Source organism: Scylla paramamosain, chromosome 4 (assembly GCF_035594125.1).
Source record: "Scylla paramamosain isolate STU-SP2022 chromosome 4, ASM3559412v1, whole genome shotgun sequence".
Lineage (NCBI taxonomy): Eukaryota > Metazoa > Arthropoda > Malacostraca > Decapoda > Portunidae > Scylla > Scylla paramamosain.
The window spans coordinates 26,117,772-26,124,526 of record NC_087154.1 but is presented as its reverse complement, the minus strand read 5'-3'; the positions used below and the strand labels follow the sequence as shown (position 1 = coordinate 26,124,526).

The window sequence follows — 6,755 nt, the reverse complement described above, 5'->3', positions numbered from 1 at the left end:
ACAAGAGCTGGGGAGATGAACCAAATGTGGGTGATAAAGCAGAGAGAGAGAGAGAGAGAGAGAGAGAGAGAGAGAGAGAGAGAGAGAGAGAGAGAGAGAGAGAGAGAGAGAGAGAGAGAGAGAGAGAGAGAGAGAGAGAGAGAGAGAGATGAGCACGTGGAGAGGATGCAGGGGCCTCCCATCTATCATTGGCTGTGGTGGCATTGAGAGAAGACAAAGAAATCATGAAGGTTATACGAAATTACGGAGAATAAGAATGGCTTAGGGAATATGAACAGGCGTGAAAGAGAGGAGAAAGAAACTAATATGCCTATGAGATCAAGAAATAGGTCGGAATTTGATGAATGCGTTACAGAGAAGCAGTAGGAGGAGAATGGTGATAAAGTGGTGGTGGTGGTGGTGGTGGTGGTGGTGGTGGTGGTGATGTGGTGATGTGGTGGTAGTGGTGGTGTTGGTGATGTTGGTGTTGATGGTGGTGGTGGTGAGAGTGACGGTAGTGGTGGTGGTAGTAACGGTGGTAGTGGTGGTGTGGTGGTGGTGGTAGTGGTGGTCAGCTGGCAACATGCAGCCGCTGAAGGTCCTGACCGTGACCCTGAGTCCCGCGCGAGGCCCCACGGCGGGTCGGCCTGCGGCTCTGGTTCTTTGTCTGCGGCCGACGGTGGCAGGGCGCCCACACCCCTGCTCCAGGAAGTGCTAGACGACCCTCAAGGCGGAGCTAAATAGTGCTCAAGTGGTGGATAAATGGCGGCACGATAGCACACAAGGGCCTCGGGAGACATGTCCGCGGCACCCCTACACCTTCCCCTCGGCCTTGAGCGGCGAGTCAAGCGGTGTCTCGAAAGGTGATAAAAACAAAGGTAAAGGAAAACAAGGCAGGCAACCACACTGACGACCTTATTCCCTCCTGATATTATGGAAGTAATTCTCTTATACCTCCGGGTGCAGGCTTTTTACCGAGCTGCCTCAGAAAAAAAGAACAAGTCAAAATAAACGTAACCACAGCGTTAACAATGTGAATACAACGTCCTCATCCTCACAACACCGGGGACTGAGAGAGACGCCCCAACAACCCTGGACGAACCTGTTGCGTGAAACGAAAATCCTGTCTGTGTGGTGACAGCGACAGGAGGCGGCACTGGCGGCGGCGGCGGTGGAGGTGGTGGTGATGGTGGTGGTGGTTGTTGTTGTTGTGTTTGTATTGGTGTGCTGGTGACTTTTTGCTCTTTTAGTTTGGTGATTTTTTTTTACCTCAGACACCAATTATTTGTACTTCGTGTTCCCTGAATTAGTGTGATGTGAGTTTCCGGCATTGCGTCTCCTTGTGCGTCTCGTCGTTTCTTTGCGTCCTACCCGAAGGTCGTCCTAGGAGGAAATTTTGCTCAAAATGACTGAGAAAATTATCCTTCACATCCCCGGCTGGGAGGATGCTGAGGCGCAATTATGAGGTCACTTGTCAGAATCGAGAGTAATTGTAATAGCAGGAGGAGGAGGAAGAGGAGGAGGAGGAGGTAGCGTCTGCAGCGACGACAACGACAACGAAAAAAAAACGATAAACTACGATACTACACAAGAATAGAAGAAATGAGTACAAGGAAAAGGAGGAAAATTAGAAGGAAAAGGGCATGAATGAGGAAAAGCAGCAGCAGCAACAGCAGGAGCAGCAGCAGGAGCAGGAAGTAGCAGCAGAAGCAGCAGGAGCAGCAGCAGCAGCAGGAGCAGGAGCAGGACAAGTCTAATACCGGAGTCCGCCCAAGACAGTAAGATATATCTGGGAGCAGCGCATAAACCCATCACTGTGACACTCCAATTAAAACTCCTCACTAGACGCTCAACATTTACTAAGCAGAGTAACGACGGGGACCTTGTTTGGCTCCATCCTCACACCACTGCGACCACAAAAACTGGGAGGCGGCGGGCGGACGAGTGTCACCATCAACATCTACAATCAGAGAGTAGCCGCTGGGAGGAAGGAAGGACAGAGAGTAACACCACATAAGCCTCATCCATATGACGTTCCTTATTCCATTAACTGCCTTTTGCCACATCTCTCATGAATCACTAACCATACTGGGACATTTGTTTTCGTTCTACATTGCAAAATCTATTCCTTTTCATCGCTCACTTTCTTGCAGGTGCTTATAAGGATTACATATATTGTTTTTAGTGTTGTGAATTGTTGCATATCGCAGTAGAAAGGTTAATGGAAGAACTATGAAGGTGTAGTAGGAGAGGAAATGTTCATTATTCTAAATACTAATGTCTACTAAACAACTCTTTCTCGGAAAAAAAAAAATCTTACTGTGTAACAGAAAATTGTAGCGCGTAATCAGAAACTTCCGGGAGTGACTATATACTAATGCAGGATGGAAGGAAACGGTTCACTTAATAATTAGATCATAACACACAAACATTCATGAACTACATATGAATGTATTATTTTTCTTTTACTCCAAACTTTCCTGACACTCCTGATACCGTCATTAAAAGAATCTTGTGATGTAGAAAAGAAAAAAAGTACCACATTATCATTTACCTGAAGACAGAAGACTACTCTGCCACTCGCACTAATCAAGTTGTGTGACACATAAGATAACACCAATACGGACGTAGACACGCTGTTCATCTACACTATCACCCACACGTCACAATTTACTCCTTGTTCCTGAACGTCGAGAGATTACAATTAAACTCAACATCAAATAACAATGGAATCTGCACCTCCTTCACTCATCATCCCACACACATACCCCCTTTCACCCCTCCACCCCCAAACAAAAACAAACACATCCTTACCCACACACCAAACAAAACAAACAAATAGTATTTCAGTGAACGCTTCTCTTTGTTACATTTAATTCTCCCAAAACGGGTAGACTGATAGTGAAAAAAAGAAGTTACCTCAAATAATTAATAGATCTTTAGTCTGTGAAACCTGATTTGAACAAACAGCTACCAAATAAGCACACCCACCCATCCACCCACCCACCCACGCAAAGAGAGAGAAAAAAAAAGTCGAGGAAATAAAAACCAGATGGAGGAAAACGAAATCAAGCTCAAAACTATGTATGTGTGTGTAAGAGAGAGAGAGAGAGAGAGAGAGAGAGAGAGAGAGAGAGAGAGAGAGAGAGAGAGAGAGAGAGAGAGAGAGAGAGAGAGAGAGAGACTGAAAAACACAGAAAACAAAAAACAAAACAAAACAAAAAAAAACAGAAAAAAACAAACATACTGACAGACAGACAAACAGAAACCATGAACGCACAAATACACACACTTTTGGCCTGATTAATTAACACAACTACCTCACTGACTCCGCGCATCAACCGGACCAGGGAAGGCTGCACCGAGATCCGCGTCCTGCCTGCTACACTACGTACACCAGCCTGGGACGACTTACTTACCTTACCTGTTACTGGTGCTGGCAGGGGTCGAGGCGTCGCCGTGAAATCATCTGTCAAGGGAGAAAATATGAACATTAGCTTGCATCCTTTCCCAACGATTAGACGATTGAGTTTAAGTTTATCGAGTGAGGAGAAAAGAAAAAGGTGTGTCTGGCTGGCAGTACATAGAGGAAATATCAACATTAGTATATTTGCATCCTGTCTCAATGTTTAAGTTATTAATTTTGGTTTATGTAGCGAATATAAGAAAAAAAGTAGCAGTGGTAGGAATGAGGAAACAAAGGGTAAGGAGGTTCAAGGTGAGAAGAAAATATAGATGAAACTAAGGACGAGAGACTGATTAAACGATTGAGTAGCTTATCCAGAGAGGAGAGAAGGATATAGAAGAAAGAAGAATCAGTGGAAGATACGAGAAGACAAAGGGAAGGTTGGAGGGAGAGGGTCAAGGTGAGAAACGAGGAGAGATGCGAGGATAAGAGGCAAGGAGGAGGTCGACAGGTAGGTGATCTGAAGAAGTGACCAAGAAGGCGAAGTTTCATCTGATGGCGGGGCAGGAGTGGCCGCCTGAAGTATGAGGCCTTGGATTGTGTGTCCTCGTTGCAAAATATTTCCTTTTGTACCTTCCTGTGTTCTCATATCACTTCTATACCTCTCCGCTTTTTTTTTTTTTTTCCAGTGCACAGAGACATAGGAAGATGTGGAACAGGAGATAGATGATAATTGCGAAGAAAAACGATTGGAGGTCAAGTGCACAGGGAATAAGATGTGTAATTAGAGAGTGTAAAAAAAAAGAGAAATAGAATGGTTGCAAAGACACCTCAATTGTACTACTACTACTACTACTACTACTACTGCTACTACTACTACTACTACTACTACTACTACTACTACTACTCTCCTTTCTAAGAGGTTCTTCATGTCCCTATACACTAACGTTACTCTATCCCTACCCCTTCCGCATCCCCTCCAGCACCGCCCCCTCCAAGGCCAGCGGTGGGTCCTTGGCGAGGCGGGGCCGCTGGATTACTCAGCTGACGGCACTGATGAACCAGGCGCCGCCACCTCAGATAATTATGGCAAAGAGTCTTCATTTTAACTTGGGATACTTCTGAGCCTCGCCGCCCGCCGCCCGTCCCTTCCTTTCATAAACTCTTGATTATAATACTTCCCTCTGCCAGGTCGGGTGTTAACGGGACGCACTTAATTGGGAAACATTTATGAATTTTAGAAAACTTAAGCGGAAGAAAAATCATTAGAGAGGATCTACCTATTGGGGCTTACTGCCAAATTTTTGCTCCGTATTTATAAAGTGTAAGACTGAACGGATGCATTGTTCTTTATGCCAGTCATTCATTAACTGTCTTTAGCAAGTAGATGAAGGAAGAAATAAAAAGATATCATGAAGAAAGTGCATGGAGAGAAATGAAGGAAAATGAAAACAGTAGATTGTACACAAATAAAAACAAACAATATTAAACCAGTGATGAACATGCGTAAAGGAAGAAAAACTAGATTAAAGAGGATTTCAAGATATATATAAAAAAAGAAAAGAATCCCTGGAGAGAAGTGCAAGCGGCGAGGTGAAGGCACAAACATAAACAATACAAAAATAAAACAAAGCCAGTGCTGGGCCGCCCTTCGCCGCCACTGAAGGGCGTGGTAGGAGGGGAGGAGAGGACATAGGAACAGACAGACAGACAGACAGACAGCTCTAGTGGTCAGGTGAGTGGTGTCACAATACTCTTCCTGACTCACCTGTCCACCACCACCACCACCACCACCATCGCCACCATCACCGTCACAAACTCTCACAATTTTACAACTACGCCTTGATTTTTCACCACTTTTTAATCTCATACTCACGAAAAAAAATACGAATATTATCAGCAAGTCCCGTACCGTACTCACGTTTTCTTCAGGGTTCAGTGTTACGACTCTACTCAACAGAAGTCTGCCTTGAGAACCGGTGACGTCCTGTCGGTGAGGATTCCATTGACTCGTTCGGCCGGTCTGACCATAGTTGCTTTAGGTGCTTGTCTCGTCTTGTCGCGAGGCCCCGGCTACTGCTGCCTCGACCTACTCCTGCTCCTGAGGTTATTCTTTTTTTAATCCACTGTCTCATGTTTCTGCTTTTTTTCTCTCTCTTTCTCCTTCTCACCACTGGTCATTCTCATACATTTTTTTTTTCCCCGTCTTTATTGCTGGTTTAGTTTCGATATTTTTTTGGGTGGATCAACTGTCTCTTGTTTCATTATTTTTTTTTTATTCTTTTTTCATTCTTTTTGCTTCACGTCTCATCACTGGTCATTTCCACTCGTGTTTTTTTTTTTTTTTTCATCGCTGCTGCTGCTTCGTTGTGCGATATCTTTACGAAGGTTGTTGAAGATAAGCAAGTAGATGAATAAATGAAAGGTAAAAAAAAAAAAAACAATTGTTGAAAAAAAAAAAATTAACCAGGAAAGAAATTCGGAAATTGCACACAAGTTTCGTACCGACATCCTTTGCTTCTATTTTTTTTTTTTTCGGAGCATTTACAAACTCGTATAACATCAACGTAAGTCCGGTTTGGTAGTGAATAGAAAAAAAAAAGTCTATTCAGTTTTGCCTTCGTGAATTTCGGAATGAGTTTAACTTTTCCTAAGAGTATTGGAAGTGGGTAAGCATTAGCATCCTGTAGATCACGAACAGAAATCAGTGTCTTCTGGCTGAGTTTGCTTCTTGAGCTTAGAGATTATTTGAACCCGAGTGCTTGTCCCGGGTAAGAGTCAGTGTGTTCAAGTTCACGAAGAGGAATCTGTCTTATAATATTTATTCACTTATTTATTATTTTCTTTTTTTCCAGAGAATGTTGGTGGAGGATAGAAATTACAGTAATGTCCTCTACTTCACAGATATAAGCAGTGTTTTGAATTTTTTTATCATTAATTTGCAAGTAATTTAATTTATTTATTTATTAACTTATTTATTTATTTGTCACTTATTTTTCTAGCAGAGTGTTGGTGGTATCGAATAGTCAATTAGAAACTAGTGTCTTCTAACTCAAGTGTTCAGTTCTGATGTGGAGTACGTGCTGTCTTGCTGGCTCTAGTCCGGATGTGACAGATTCGCAACACATCTGGAAACAAAGTAAAAAGGTTGAAATGTGATATATAAACTGACTTCAGAAAAAAAAAGGAATGTTTTTAAAATTTTCATTCGTCTTTTACAAGTATAATTTTATAACAGTACCAAAGTATTATTATTATTATTTTTTTGTTCATTCCCAGCTGTGTGTGTGTGTGTGTGTGTGTGTGTGTGTGTGTACCTCACAACTGTGTAGCGGTAACATAAAACTGCACACACACACACACACACACA

At 43.0% G+C, this 6,755-nt stretch overlaps 1 long non-coding RNA gene across 1 annotated transcript in view; it reads right to left on the bottom strand.

Annotated features, from left to right (window-relative positions):
• The window catches only part of LOC135097424 (uncharacterized), a 19,332-nt gene extending 13,600 nt beyond the window's left edge, over positions 1-5,732 (bottom strand). The window contains exons 1-2 of the long non-coding RNA XR_010265691.1: positions 5,307-5,732; positions 3,399-3,448 (exon numbers count right to left, since the gene is read on the bottom strand). This is a non-coding gene — a long non-coding RNA (uncharacterized LOC135097424). The remainder of the gene's footprint in view (positions 1-3,398; positions 3,449-5,306) is intronic.
• Positions 5,733-6,755: the final 1,023 nt, after the last annotated feature.